This window comes from Miscanthus floridulus, chromosome 11, assembly GCF_019320115.1.
Source record: "Miscanthus floridulus cultivar M001 chromosome 11, ASM1932011v1, whole genome shotgun sequence".
In the NCBI taxonomy this organism is placed as follows: Eukaryota; Viridiplantae; Streptophyta; class Magnoliopsida; order Poales; family Poaceae; genus Miscanthus; species Miscanthus floridulus.
The window spans coordinates 75105226-75121275 of record NC_089590.1 but is presented as its reverse complement, the minus strand read 5'-3'; positions in this window follow the sequence as shown (position 1 = coordinate 75121275).

Sequence of the window (16050 nt, the reverse complement as noted above, 5' to 3'; positions counted from 1 at the left end):
CCGCGGAGCGAATTAGCGAGGCAGAGCGACGAGGGCGAGAAGGCCGGGGGACATTTGGAGGGAACTGAAGGGTGGGGAGGCGAGACAAGTGGAAGGCCGGGACGCGTGTGCTTCGGCCGGGCGGTGATTAACCACCTGTGCCAGGATTAGCAATGGGAGATTAGTGGATGTGGGTTTAAGCGCAAACCGCTCTGGAAAGATGCTATCAGCTACTCCTGCTAGTAAGGTGCTACCACTACATCGGATCTGAGTCTTACTGATTCCACATGTTATTGGCACGCCACTCCATATTTGCTCCCCGGATGCAGTTTTGGAGTATGCTCAACAAGTTTTTCTTTTAAGAAAAAGATTAACCTGTTTTTAAGAAAGCCATCGGTACAGACATAATACTACAACGCTAAGTGCTGGGTTCCAGCCTTGCAATGCGGGTACGAAACAGTTATAAGGAGCAGGCTACAACGAAATTTCAACGACACATCTGTAGCCAAAATAGCTCGGTGAGAAGTTTCCAAGATATTCCATTTCTGCATAAATAAAAGATACTAGTATGTCAACATACAGAATGTCACCTCATCATGTTTGAGGCTTCGGCCAGCTGATAATAAAAGACAAGCAAGTCATAAAAAAAAAGTCTTCTCGATAGAAATCTTGTTGCGACACCTCCACAATAATACTAGCAATTAGCAATACAATACGTTTAGGTAATTTCAGCAAAACACACAATCTCTGCCAGGTCTATTATGCGGTCAGGCAATAAAATAAACCAATATTGATGAGTATAGGTAGGGATGAAAATGAACAGAAAAACCTCATCCTATTTTTTTATTTTGTCTCACCTGTTTCCATATTTACGAGATCCTGTTTCTGCATTTACTGAAACAGGAGAGGGGTCATTGTTGTGCTAATATAATGCATTCTATGTAATGACTAAGCTAGATTTGACAAAGTTTGTTAAAAAAATAAACCATAATTTAAGGAGAAACTCCTTAATTGGATATAATCTATGGATATATGCATCATTTGAGTGTTCTCTTAAGATGTCTTAAGATTTTTAGAATGCATCAGCAGTGGTGGAGCTAGAGCAAAATTGAGGGGGAACGCGCTAGTGTACCACAAGTATGAGTGTCTTTCTAAACAAGTATGTATATTAGTGTGCTTTTTCTTAGATTTGGTCAAAACTTATAAAGTTTGAATTAGGTTAACTCTTAGAAGTTGATTTATTTATGGCTAGAGGTAGTTTAGAACTATAGATTTTCTTACTTTTAATAAAACTATAGATTATTCTGTATGACCTCTCGGCCATATTCTTCATGCACTTTTCAAACTCTAGGTACGTCTCCGTTGAGTACCATTTCTTGTAAACGAAATACAGACCCGAACTCTCGCGTGCTTGTATCTAGAGGTAAAGCATTGATTGGAACTAAACTAGAGAAGTAAAATGATTTTGAAAGAAGAAAAAAAAGGCAGATAACAAGGAAAGCACGTTGACAAGCAGTAGAGCAGTAGATTCATCATCTATCAGCATTAATCCCCACAAACAAACCATGACGATTGGGTGAAGGCTCTAATCGCACACTATGTATGGCTTCTTGTTTTGCCTGCTAGGACCCAGTTTGCATGTTGTTCGACCTATTAGCCTGCTGCTATTGAGCTTGGGGGTGCATGTGCTTGAGCTCGTGAGGGGGATGGATTACCAAAAAATTATGATAGTTAGTTAGCTCTAAACTTTCTTTTGCCGTGGGCGCATGCGCGCGCACACACACTACCATATAGGTAGCTTCGTCCTTGTATTTCATGATGGAGAGAGTATACATGATGCGTCTAACAATTACATGTCCTTATGTTATGTTAATACACCTAATCACCAATTTTGCATGTACATGTGTTAACACACATGGCATGCAAGTGAACGTTATTAGACCGCACGTCCTCAACGCCTAGGTTTCTAGGAGACTCAAGGGAGGTTGTGTGTTTCCGGGCAGCGGTGATCCCTAGTGGCTCCAATAATCCCCTTCGCTCCTCTCGGGTGCTCTCTATCAAGTAGCCTACTGCATCCACGTCCTAGTTCTCATTTGTGTCCATGTTAAACCTCCTCCTTAGGAGCCCAACCAAGATCTGCTAGCCCTAGTTTTTCCACGATCCATTATTGAGTGCTGAGGGTGACGCTAGACAATGGAGGGAAGATGGAGTCATTGGAGGACATGTTGAAACATGCAAGTCTTAGAAGCGGAGAGAAAGGGGATTAGGGTTTAGAAAGAAAACCCTAGTTCAAAGTAGGGAGCAGAGGATCGCATGATCTACAAGGTTTTTTTAGAAAAATGGTGAATGTGGATGGGATAGAATTTGTGCATGTCCCACTAAGCATTCATTAATTGACTTGGTATTTATAATCCCTAACCCCTTGTGCCTTAGATCTGGTCATAGCTTCTCATTTCATCATATGGTATCTAAAATTATTGTTAACTCCTCGCCAAAAGAACTTGGCTATGATGGTATCCATCTTGTTGTGTACAATCTCAGGTAGCAAAATAGAGTCCCATCACACACATAGGGAGTATGCTCAACATGGTTGAAACACAAAGCAAAATTCTACTCTGTACTTGCAGTTTGCCTTGAAAACAACACTAAAGAGGATAAGGAATTTCTAGAAATCTTAATCAGCGGTCACTCAAACTTTGGCTAAGCACAAGCATGTGGAATACTAGAACAAGCACACTAGTGGACTAATGAGCCATTTCAACGTGAAAAGATAAGCTATGTGGGGAGATTTAGAGCACGCTTTATTTTCTTATCAAATGTGGGTGTGTTGTGTGAGTAGTAGATCTAGATAGTAGCATATGTGACACAAAATTTGTATAGGTTTAGGACCTCATGATGTGGTAACACTGGCTTATCCTAGTAGATTGTATTGCTTGTGCGCCGTATTGATGAGGACATGCAAACTTTTAGTACAACCATGAAAGTTAAAAATAAGGTGAGGTCATTCCTAAATTTGTTTGGTGAAATAAATGAGAACATGTTGTTACCTAATATTGGTCACTTGAATATGTTTAGGGAACATATTGAAGATGTGATGAACTCTGGAAGGATTCCTTCCATGATCTCTACAACTTATGGGACTTGGATACACCATGCGCAAGACCAATCTTGGAGTGCAAGGCCATCGAATCCCAACATCCGGTTCGCTGATAGTCAAACAATACTTTATTGGGAAAGCCATAAATCTTCCATCTAGAGTGTGATTGAAGTCCATGATTACTTGATGTAAGCTTTCAAATGGATCTGGTCCACCTTAATATCATGTTGACAAGGTCTCCAAATCATCATGACATGTTGTTGTTGTTTATGCCAAGTGTTGCGGCGTCACCTTGGCTTGGTAATCATCCTTAGGACCCTAGTCCAAGTTGGAGCATGGCTCAAGCATGTGGAGAACACATCAAGGATGTTCTAGGACGTTCTCCCTCTTGGCCACCTAGTTGGAATGCTAGCGTGGGTTTCCAAGCCAAGTTGGAGGCTCAAACAGTATCGTGTTGAGTTCATCTCATACTCTAGGAGCTACCCGCACTAAAATTGTCGCCTTCATAACTCAAGTCTTAAAAAATAAATAATACAAGAACTATACCGGACTCCTAAAGACTACTTCCAAAACTCAAGCTTAGTTAGACTCAACTCTAACTCCTAACTAAACTAGCTTGAACTAAATAGAGCCAATGATTGATTCCTTCTTCTATTGTTGTGTGTTGAGAGTGGTGCCAACACCCCCTATATATAATCTCAAGGAGTAGGAGGGTACTTACGTATGAAGTTGAGGCAGTTTGGAATGACATTGGGGGAGGGGATCGAGTGTTGGGGGCGTGCCCCGCCTATGGGCATCCTATGTGGCTCTATCGCCGTCCCGGTTTGGCTCTAGCGCACTCAGCATCCGTCTGTGATGAGAAGGATGCGTCAAGACCCCTTCTTGCCTTGGCAAAGTAAGGACGACGCTTGCCGTCCCGTCTTCAGAAACCCCTTTTCGCTATGGTGAAAAGGTGGATTCGGCGGCCGAGATCAGGCCGAGCCTAGCTCTTTCCCTTTCGCCCTAGCAATGGGACTCGCTGATGACCTTGGCTATTTGCCCAGGTGAATGGCCATTAAAAGTTTGGCTGCTTGTATGGTGGCGCTCGCCGTCCCATCCTCAGAAACCCCTTTTCGCTATGGCGAAGAGGTGGACTCGGCGGCCGAGATCAGGCCGGGCTCAGCTCTAGTGACTGTCCTAGCCTGTGCTGATCACCCATAGTGGCACGGCTGGAGTGTGGAGTCAGATGGGCAGACACCTTGGGAGGGTGCCCAAGTTGCAGCTTTCGAGGTCCTCAATGAGATATGTTAGGAGTTTGGGGATGAGCTTGTCAACGGTCCTATTAGATCCTTTCCTCTAGTGGACCCCTCGCAAACTGCTTGGACCCAACCAGGCGGTAATGCTTTGGTAAGAGACCAGGATGAAAGAGCAGGAAGTAGTAATTCTACCACGAGTGCCATGTATGCTGTTATGAAGATGTTTTACTCTCACCAGGATAGCTACATCAGTTGTATGCAAGAGCTCCGAAGAGCATAGGCTGCACTACGCAGGATGCGAGAACGTGTGTGCAGGCACCAAAGTGCAATTAGAGCAGCTCAGAATGAGATAGGTAATTATATGATAGCCTTGGAAGCTCTTCGGAGGTAGTTTGTCCGTGCTGTTGCTGAAAGGGATGCAGCCATAGCTGAGGTTCAGGGGATCCATGTGGAGAGAGACGAGGCTATTCGTCTTACTGAGACTTGGGAGGCAGCTAGAATCCGGACGGTGTTTCAGGCTGCTAGGCAGGCAACGGAGTTTGATCGTAGAGAGCAGAAACTTATACGCTAGGTTGAGGAGCTTTAGCTGGATGTTCATCATCTCAACAACATGGTGAACCCAATTCTTCCTCCAAATGCTCTAGCGGTGGAAGAAGATCCCCATATGTTGATTGCCGAGGATGATGGCATGGAGGTGGAAGCCGAGGCCGAGCCTGAAGATGAGGAGATTGAGCCTTTCAAGGATGACCACGGTGATGGTGTGTCCGACATCGACAGCGACCACCTCGAGGAGTAGCTTAGCATTAGTATCTAGCTAGATGCATTAGCTCTCTATCTTCGATCATTTATGTAATGAACTCGTAATTTAGTTCGATCTCATGGTGTACCCTTTGATGTACTCTTGAAACCTTGCATGCAATCCATGTTGTGGTTGTACTTTTAATGAATGACCGTTGAGTTGGCAAGCAATTTGGCATATATGGAATGCATTGAGAATGGCGTTAAGTAATATAATTGGTGATGTTATGGTTGTAGAAATAAATTATTGTGCCTCTATTTTATTGTATGAATTTATATTCTCTCTAGTAAATTTAGTTTGGTATAATTATATAATTCTTCTACAATTTTTTGACATCATAAATAATTGCTTATTGTTGCAATTCTGTAGATGCCTCGCACCTATTCTAGAGCCGGTGGGAACAATGGGAACGATGGTGCCAAGGGTAGTGGCTTGAATGGTTATGACAATGAAGATTTGCCACCACCGCCACTACCTACTCCGACAGAGTTGATGGCTATGCTCGCTGAAGGGCAACATGCTATGGGCGAGGCTATGCGCACCATGGCACAACAAGTCGCCTAGGGCAGACATCAGTGCCAGGGTGCAGAGCCAAACTAATACAGTGATTTCAAGGAGTTCCTAGATACCAAGCCGCCTATTTTCAAGGAGGTTGACGAGCCACTCCAAGCGGAGGAATGGCTGAACACACTTGAACAAAAGTTTCGTTTACTGAGGCTAACTGAGCCAATGAAAACTGAGTATGCATCCCACCAGTTGCAAGGGCCTGTAGGCATTTGGTGGAGTTATCATCGAGCCATCCTACCTGAGAATGCTCACATTACCTAGAATCAATTTAAGGCTGCTTTCTAAGGACACTATATTCCTCCAGGTCTTATGAGTATCAAGCATACCGAGTTTATGAAGCTGACCCAGGGTACCAAGAGCTTGACTAAATATCTACATGCTTTTAACAACTTGTCAAGATATGCCACATAATTTGTTGACACTGATGCGAAGAAAATTGCTAGTTTCAAGAGGGGGCTTGGCCCCAAGCTGATGAAGACTCTTGCTAATAACAAGTCTGCCACTTTCAATGAATTTGTCAGTGATGCCTTAACTCAAGACAATCAAAACAACATTTATGTTGCATCCATGAATCAGAAGAGAGCCTTTGAAGCAGGCGCTTCTCAGTCAAAAGCTCCAGTTGCTGCGAGACCTCAGTTTCGCCCACCTGCTCCCAAGTTTAGACCACCTCAGAAAAAGGTGCAAACCATTCAGAACCAGAAGATATTTCACAAGGCCTATTTGGTTGCTCTACCAAAGGGTGGCTCAGGACAAGGAAGTTCTAATGTTCCACCCAGTAACCTACCGTGTTGGAACTGCAACAAGCCCGACCATTGGGTAAGAAATTGCCCCTATCCCAAGAAGAACAACCAAAAGCAGGGTAATTCTAATGTGCGTCAGGGAAATGTGCACTATACCACTATTGAAGAAATTCCTACCGGTGAAGTTGTTACTGTAGGTACGTTTCTTGTGAACCAACACCCCGCAGTTGTTTTGTTTGATTCTGGGGCATCACATTCATTTATGAGTCAAACATTTGTATCCAAGCATAATTAGAGGGTAGTTACTATAGATAAGGGTAGCTACTGAATAAGTGCAGCTGAAAATCAAATCTCCACCAACCAAATAGTTAGAGATATGTGCATCTCAATAAGCAACCAGGAGTATACCGTAGATCTTGTAGTATTACCCAGGTTGGGCTTAGATGCAATCCTAGGAATGAGATGGATGAGTGGCCATGGAGTTCTTATTGATACTTCCACTCGGGTGGTTATGTTAAGGGAACCAGACAGTAATAATTCTTTCTTATTACCACTTTCCAGAGATTTTGATCTCCAAAATGTAGCTAATGCTATCCAGCCTGTGACTATTGCTGACATTCCGGTGGTGTGTGAATTCCCATACGTGTTTCTAGATGAGTTGCCTGGGTTACCGCCTGATAGAGAGGAAGAGTTCAAGATTGAATTATTACCAGGCATGGCACATATCTTGCGAAGGCCTTATGGGATGCCACCCAATGAATTAGCTGAGCTCAAAGTGCAATTGTAGGAGCTTCTTGAAAAAGGTCTCATTCAGCCTAGCTCATTACCATGGGGTTGTCCTGCCATATTCATGAAAAAGAAGGATAAATCTTTGCGGATGTGTGTGGACTACCGACCCCTTAATGTGGTAACGATCAAGAACAAGTATCCATTGCCTCGAATTGATATCTTGTTCGATCAGCTATCAAAGGCTAAAGTGTTCTCCAAGATCGATTTAAGATTGGGGTACCACCAGATTAAGATCAGTTCGGAAGACATACCTAAGACTATTTTCTCTACTAGGTATGGTCTATATGAGTACCTTGTCATGTCTTTTGGGCTGACCAATGCTCCTACCATTTCATATATCTCATGAATTCGATGTTTATGCCTGAACTTGATAAATTCATAGTGGTATTTATTGATGACATCTTAGTTTATTCTAAGAGTGTAGAAGATCATGAAGAACACCTAAGAGTTGTCTTAACAAGGTTGCGAGAATAGAAGCTGTATGCTAAGTTTAGCAAATGTGAATTTTGGTTAAAGAAAGTACCTTTCCTTGGTCATGTGTTATCTGAAGATGGAATCTTAGTAGATCCAGGCAAAGTGCAAGAAGTTATGCATTGGAAGGCCTCAACTTTGGTTCATGAAGTTCGGAGTTTCCTTGGATTAGCAGGTTATTATCGTTGTTTTATTCTAGACTTCTCTAAGATAGTCAAGGCCATGACCAGATTACTTCAGAAAGATGAGAAATTTGTGTGGACTTTGGAGTGTGAAGCTGCTTTTCACACTTTACGGACTTTGTTGACCACCGCCCCAGTTTTAGCATAGCCTGACATAGAAAAACCATCTGATGTGTTTTGCGATGCATCTGGTACTGGTTTGGGGTGTGTGCTCATGCAAGAGGGTCGAGTAATTGCCTATGCCTCGCGTCAATTGAGGAAACATGTGGTTAATTACCCAACTCATGATTTAGAGCTAGCCGCGGTTGTTCATGCTTTGAAGATTTAGAGGCACTATTTGCTTGGCAATGTGTCACATTTACACTGATCACAAGAGCCTCAAGTATATCTTCACGCAACTTGAGTTGAACATGAGATAAAGAAGATGGTTGGAGCTAATCAAGGATTACAACCTAGAGGTGCATTATCATTCGGGCAAGACAAATATAGTTGCATATGCTTTGAGCCAGAAGTATCATAGCAAACCATTACTAGAAGATGGCTTCAACCTACTGCATCGTGTAGTTTTACATAATCTCACTATTAGTTGCTCTCTTTAAGCTAAGGTCATGGGACTCCAAAAGACTGACATGGGTATATTTCATATCAAGAGAAAGATGGAAGAAAAAGAGACTAAACATTTTATATTAGATGAGAGAGGTGTACTCTGGTTTAAGGATAGACTTGTTATACCTAAAGATAGAGAACTTAGAAACCAAATCTTAGATGAAGCACACTCTTCTCAATTGTCCATTCATCCTGGTAGTAGCAAGATGTACTAGGATTTGAAGATCTAGTTTTGGTGGACAAAGATGAAGAAAGACATTGCTGCATATGTGGCTAGATGTGATACTTGCTGCTGAGTCAAAGCCGTTCATTTGAAGCCAGCAGGGTTACTCCAACCGCTGCCTGTTCTAGGTTGGAAATGGGAAGAAATCAACATAGATTTCATTGTTGGTCTTCCAACCACTCAGAGGGGTAACAATTCCATCTGGGTAATTATGGACCGTTTGACAAAATCGGCACATTTCATTCTAGTTCAGATAGTTTACCGCCCACATCAATATGCAGAGTTGTATATCACCCACATAGTGCGATTGCATGGGATACCAAGAACCATTATGTCTGATAGAGGTTCATAGTTTGTAAATTGTTTTTGGGAACATTTGCATATTTAGTTGGGTACCAAATTGATCCAAAGTTCTGCTTATCACCCTCAAATGGCTAGGCAAATAGAACGAGTAAATCAGATTCTTGAAGACATGTTAAGGGTCTGTGTAATATCTTCAAAGGGTTCATGGGAGAAATGGCTACCTTTGGCTAAGTTCTCCTACAACAATAGCTATTAGGAAAGCATCAAGATGGCCCCTTTTGTGGCTTTATATGGTCGTAAGTGTAGAACTCCTCTAAATTGGGTTAAGCCAGGCGAAAGACGGTATTATGGTTGACTTTGTCAAAGAAGCCAAAGAGCATGTTTGGATCATTCAGTGACATATAGAAGCTGCTCAATCAAGACAGAAAAGTTATACGGATAAGAGAAGGAGTCCTCTTGTATTTGAAGTTGGTGATTCATGTACTTGAAAGTATCACCAATGAAAAAGGTACAACGATTTGGTGTGAAGCGAAAGCTGGCGCCCTGATATGTGGGCCCATACAAATTATTGAGCAATGTGGACCAGTAGATTATAGACTTCAACTACCACCAGAGATGAGTGCCATCTTCAATGTTTTCCATGTATCCCAATTGAAGAAATGTCTTCGTATGCTCGAAGAAGCCCTTGAACCCACTAATGTCAAGATCCAGTCTAACTTGACATATGAAGAAGAACCTATCTAGGTGATAGAAGAAATGGAGAGAGTGACTAGAAGTAAGGTGATTAAGTTCTATAAAGTGGTGTGGAACAACCATAGTGAACAAGATGCTATGTGGAAAAGGGACGATTTTCTGCGTGATGCCTACCCCATTTTCTTTAAGAATTGGTAGGTCTTTCTAATCTCAGGACGAAATTTCTATAAGGGGGAGGGGTTGTAACACCCTGGTGTTAAGCATGCATTTGGCATTGGCATTGCACGAGCACAAGCATCATTTATCATTCATGAGCATGAGCATCTCAAATTTTATCTCTATGATTGCTTATATCACATGTGTTGTCACTAAATGCTTTACATATGCTAGGGTTTACATGTGACCAATGTATAAAATACTTGTGGGACCTTAGGGGTACCTTAAACATGTTTAGAATGTCATATGTAATAACTTTGGTATTCATGACTTGGGCCAATTGGGCCTCTAAGTCATGGTTATAGTGTAAGTTACCATTTTCAGGTTGTATGTTTGACCTAAGTTGAACTATAGCATAGAGTGTTTGTATGGTAGTGCACCCTTAATCAAAGTTATAGTACTTGACAAGAGTAATAACTTTTATTTTTGGGTCAAGACCTAACTCAGTGCATAGCATGCTCAAAAATAGCTCCCAAGTGGCAATAAAATGTTGTTTTCAAACTTTGAAAATTTTAGTCTGGGATTGATTTTCAGTTTCAATGTACCATACTTTGGAGCTTTGTATTTTGAAAACTATAGCAAATTAGATGTTGCTCCCTAAAGCAAATTTGGAGTTTACATGTAGCTCTACAACTTTGATTATTATGGTTTTCGCTTAATCGCTACGGATTTGGAGTTAAACGATCGCAAAATCGTGCTGTCAGTCAGAACTGGGCTGACTGAATCAGCTGAGCTGATTCAAATCAGCACTGGTCCTGGCCGACCATGCGTGGTTGAAAGGTCGAGATGGCGGACTAGAGGGGGGGGTGAATAGTCCTTTCTAAAAATAATTACGTCGGCTAACCGAAATAAGTGCGGAATTAAAACTATCGGTCTAGCCAAGACTATACCCCTCTATTTATGTTCTCTAGCACCTTCCAAAGATACTAATTAAGCAACAAAAGGTGCCAGGCTAGCTAGAGCTCACCTAACCAATTCTAGAAGCAAGGTTACACAAACCTATGCTACTAGTACTTCAAGCAACAAGGGAGCTCCTACACAAGCTAGTAAACAAAAGCACAAAGCCACCTAAGCTCACTAGCAATGTTCAATAACAAGGCAACCAATGCCGAATTAGAGAGCACAATTACTTAGCTACATAAACTAAGTAATGTGACTAACAAGGTTACACAAACCAAATTAGCCACACAAGGGAGCTACTTCTATGCTACACAAGTAAGAAGGTAACTAGTAAGCTACACAAGCTAACTAATTACAAGAGCAACTACACAAGCACAATGTATATGAAATATAAATGTAAGCTTGTGAAAGGGGATTGCAAACCAACAGGAAGAAAAAGGTTTACACGATGATTTTTCTCCCGAGGTTCACGTGCTTGCCAACACGCTAGTCCCCGTTGTGTCGACCGCTCACTTGGTGGTTCGGTGGCTAATTGGCATCACCCGCTAAGCCCGCACGTCGGGCACCGCAAGAACCTACCCTGAAAGTGAGGGTAGCTCAATGACACACTTAACTAGAGTTGCTCTTCATGGCTCCCATGGGGCGAGCACAATGCCCCTCACAAAGCTCTTCTCCGAAGCACCGCACAAGCTTCTTACGGGCTTCGACGGAGACCACCACCAAGCTATCTAGGAGGTGGCAACCTCTAAGAGTAACAAGCATCACCGGCTTATAACTCAATCACCTAGTGCCACTCGATGCAACCTCATGATGCAATCACACTAGAATCGCTCTCTCACATAATCGGATGATCACTATCAAGCATATGTGAGATGGAGGGCTCCCAAGCACTCACAAGCATGGACACAAAGTCCCTCGAGGTGCTCAGCTCCAGCCATGGCCGAGACCACCTTCTATTTATAGCCCCATGGGCTAAACTAGCCGTTACCCCTTCACTAGGCAAAACTCGGAATGACCAGGCGCTCCGGTCGTATCGACCGAACGCAGGACCTCAGCGTCTGGTCAACGGATGCTCACCACGTGTCATCTCCATTCAACCTCAGTCACTTGATCTCAATGGTCAAGTGATGACCGGACGTAGCTGCACAAACTGACCGAACACAGCAACCCCAGCATCTGGTCATTTCTAGTAAGGTACCAGTCGTGACCAAACGCGTCCGGTCAGTCACAATCGAACATAGCGTTAGCATCCAGTCCTTCTCCAACTTTTCTATGTCACCTACGTCACCATACGTCAGCTAGACCGGACACACCCTGCCAGCGTCTAGTCACTTCTAGCGTCAGCGTTCGGTCAAAGACCGATGCCTGCACGCTCTCTGCCGCCACTAACTGGACATAGGACCCCAGTGTCTGGTCACCACGTGACCAGCGTCTGGTCCACTCTGTGAGACCCTATCTTTTCTATATAGGGCACCGGTGGCACCGTCGGACTGTCCGCACTCTATGGGCGGACACTCCACCGGTGGAGTTTCGAACCCTTCTCACCTCCGTTCCATTGCCAAGTTGATCCACATCAACTCCAACTTCATCTCCTTTGGAAATGTGCCAACACCACCAAGTATACACCGCTATGTGTATGTGTGTTAGCATTTTCACAATCATTTTTCAAAGGATTAGCCACTCAACTTGCCACGCCACTCAATTCTAGCGACAATGCAAAGTTAGATCACTCGAGTGGCACTAGATGACCGATATACAAACAAGTTTGCCCCTCTTGATAGTATGACCATCTATTCTAAACCTAGTCACAAACTTCTCTACACACCTATGATCGGTGAAATGAAATGCCCTAGGTTATACCTTTGCCTTGTGCATTCCATTCCATCTCCTCCAATGTCGATGCAACACATGCACCAACACGATCAACAATGATATGATCCACTCCATATCATCACATGATCATATTGGTTCATCGATCTTGACTTCACTTGCTTTTCACCGTTGCCTTCGTCCATTGGTGCTAAGTCTTGCTCAAGCTTAACCGCCACGCGGTCCATCGCTCCAAAGCCTCCGACTTGTCCTTCACGCTTGCAACTAGTCCATCAAGCCAAGTCTTGTCTTGATCTTCTTCACCTTGATCACATGACTCAATGTCATGTCTCATGTGCAATAAGCTCCTTCATCATCACATGTGTGAGCTTTGCAACATCACCAAGCTATTTTCACCTTCATGGCATATGTTGCTCACACATATGTATCTATGGACTAATCACCTATGTATCTTACATAAACACAATTAGTCCACCTAGGTTGTCACTCAATTACCAAAACCACACAAGGACCTTTCAGTGGCACGCGCCCGCTGTGTGGCGCTCATACACCGCCATTGGCTCCGCGACGCCATGCCGAAGTAGATGAACCGTGCGATGTGTTGCTGCTGCTCCCATTTCATCTCTCGCTCTCTGCTCTTCTCTCCACGACGCATCAAGGCGACCACGCCTGCCATTGCCGCTGCCATGCTCCACCTGCTTGTGCACCGTTGTCACTACACCACCGCCCAATCTAGCTCGCCAGCAGCTCCACCATCATCACCTCTTCCACCCCAACCCGCTAGCCCCACTTGCCAAGCCTTGGTAAGGGTGCATTTTGCATCACCATTGACTTGAGCTCGTTGAAGCACCACTACGTGCTTAGCTCACCGTGGCCATGCCTTCCATCGCACCTCCTACCCTCCTTTTCTATGGTCTATGGTCAGTTTGTGGTCCTTGCACTTAGGTAGGAACTTGGTTTGATGCTACTGTGCGATCACGCGGGAACACACCGCCGCTCCCGCCATGGTCGCCATGGCTGTGAGCTTGAGCTCACCACGGCCAGCTGTCTCGGGGTCACTCCTGTCCTCGCTCGTTGTCATCTTTGCATGGCCTTGTGACCTAGATCCAGTAGGCTAGACAGAGACTCCCTTCTCACCGCCTGGCTAGCCAAAATGGAGAGCCCCACCACAACGCACCGAGCGCCACCACATGGCCATGCACGTGGCCAAGCTTGTCCAGTGCGTCACCATGGCCTAATCCTCATCATAGTACTACGATAGGTCTCTAGGACAGAGTAGCCAGTCCTCGCCAGTGCATGTCATGGTCGAAGATGGCCGGTGCATCACTGTACAGCTCTACTGTGCCGCCATCGCCACCGGCGAGCCGTCTCTGGTGAACCCTAGGTCGCTTAGTCACCACCTATCGACGCGGCTCGATATGGGGAACACGTAGGTGTCACCGTCTTCACCGGCGATCTCGCCGTCAGTGAGATATCGCTGGACAAAGCACCTCCTCTGCTCTGGAGTCGCTGACGTCTGAGTCCTACTGACCAGCGGACCCCATCTGTCAGTCACTGTGTGTCTTGGTTTTCTTATTTTGTTTTCACATATTTGAATACCAACTTCAAAAATTCATATCTAGAGCTAGGAGTGTCCAAATTGAGTGAACCAAATTTTGTTGGATTCATCATGAAGTGTACTATTTGATAAAAATATGAAACCTTCTGTTTGGGATGTTTTTCTAGGAGAATTAAATGGAGCTAGATAAGTGCTTTTAAATTATTTGCAATCATGTAAAATGCATTACTTGAGCTAGGAAAGTGATAAAATTGTGATTCTAATTTTGCTGATCTTATGTTGACTTTCTCTAGTTAGGAAAAATGTTGAACTTGCAGTAAACTTGATTGGAGTAGGGTTTTGCTATTTATCTTTTAATAAATGGTGTTTTCTAAGGAAATTCATAAGGATAAAAATAAGTAACATATTGCCATGAAAAATTTTGTATAGTGTTAATGGGTTTTAGGAAAGCTAAAAAAATATGAAATTTGTTGTTTGACACTTTTCAATAGGGATAACTATTTTCATTAAAATCAGCCCTTATAAATTGTCATTTATGTAGAGGGTGCTATACTTGACTTTTTGTCATAAAATTTTTACAGTAGCCTATTGGGATAATATATGAACCACTATTATTTTATCAGAATTTATTGTGCAATTTTGATATATTTTTGTTATTTCACCATAGTGTCCAAATGAATTAATAAAGGCATTTAAATAAATTATTTGGGCTTGACCATCATATTTTTTAGAGTGTGTATGATGCCTATGAACTGTTGGTACCTTTGGTTGTGCCCAATTTTGATTTATTGTATGCAGTAAAATATTATGGCTCTAAAATTCAATTATAGAAGTTGTTTTGGACAGATTCTGTTGCTAGGTGTTTTGCATAGGAAAAATGGAGTTTGATGTAAAAATTGTTTATAACAAAGTTGTAGGGAATTTCTTTATCTAGTTTGTATCAAAATTTTGGGGCAACAGGCCAAATGGTTTGAGAGTTATAGCTGTTAAAAGTTGGTCTTCCAAAATGCTTATTCTTAGGAATTTCTAGATAGACCTAGGAAGTTTACCTATTTTGGCTAGGATAGTAGTTGAATCAGCTTTTAGTAATTAAATAAAAGTTGTAGGAAATTTTATAAGATTTCCAAAAAGTCTAGGATCATAGTATTTGGTTGAGTAGAACTCCAGTTATGATCTAAACTTGTAGCTATTGTGTTGTGGTCCAGAAATAGGACTTAGTGTGGATTCTTAAAATTTCTAGAGAAGAGATATGCACCTACTCAATAAATAAGAATTTAACCTTGTTATCATCCTAATGACCTAATATGATAGTCATCATTTAACCATGCGCATTATCATGACATGTCATCCATGACCCTTCTTATGCATTCATGATTCTCACTTTTTGCATATGCATGCAATAGGTGCGACTGGAAGAAATCACCGTGTTGGAGTACGAGGCCGATCCCCTAGGAAGAGCATCAGGAAGTGTAGCAACCGAAGGCACTAGGAGAAGGCAAGCTCAACTGATGAACAGTTGCCTAAGTGCCTAGATCACCTAGCTCTCAACCTTTGTGAAAGGCAAGCCCTGGAGCATTCTAAGCCTCCTATGTTTTCAAACTACCAACTTGAGTTCCTTTATGTTGATGCATTAAGTACTAGGAATTGATTGGAACCACTTGTTACATATATCTTTCTTGTCCATATATATATACACACACACATCTTGAATCCTTTGTAGGTCCAAGATCGAATATATGCTTAGCCATGCTTAGTCGGTAGAAGTCGGATGATTACCTGTCACCTGCATGATATAGGCTGATAACTAATTACGGTTGGCTATATGTGCTAGCGTGGAATATAACCATGTATCAATGAATAAA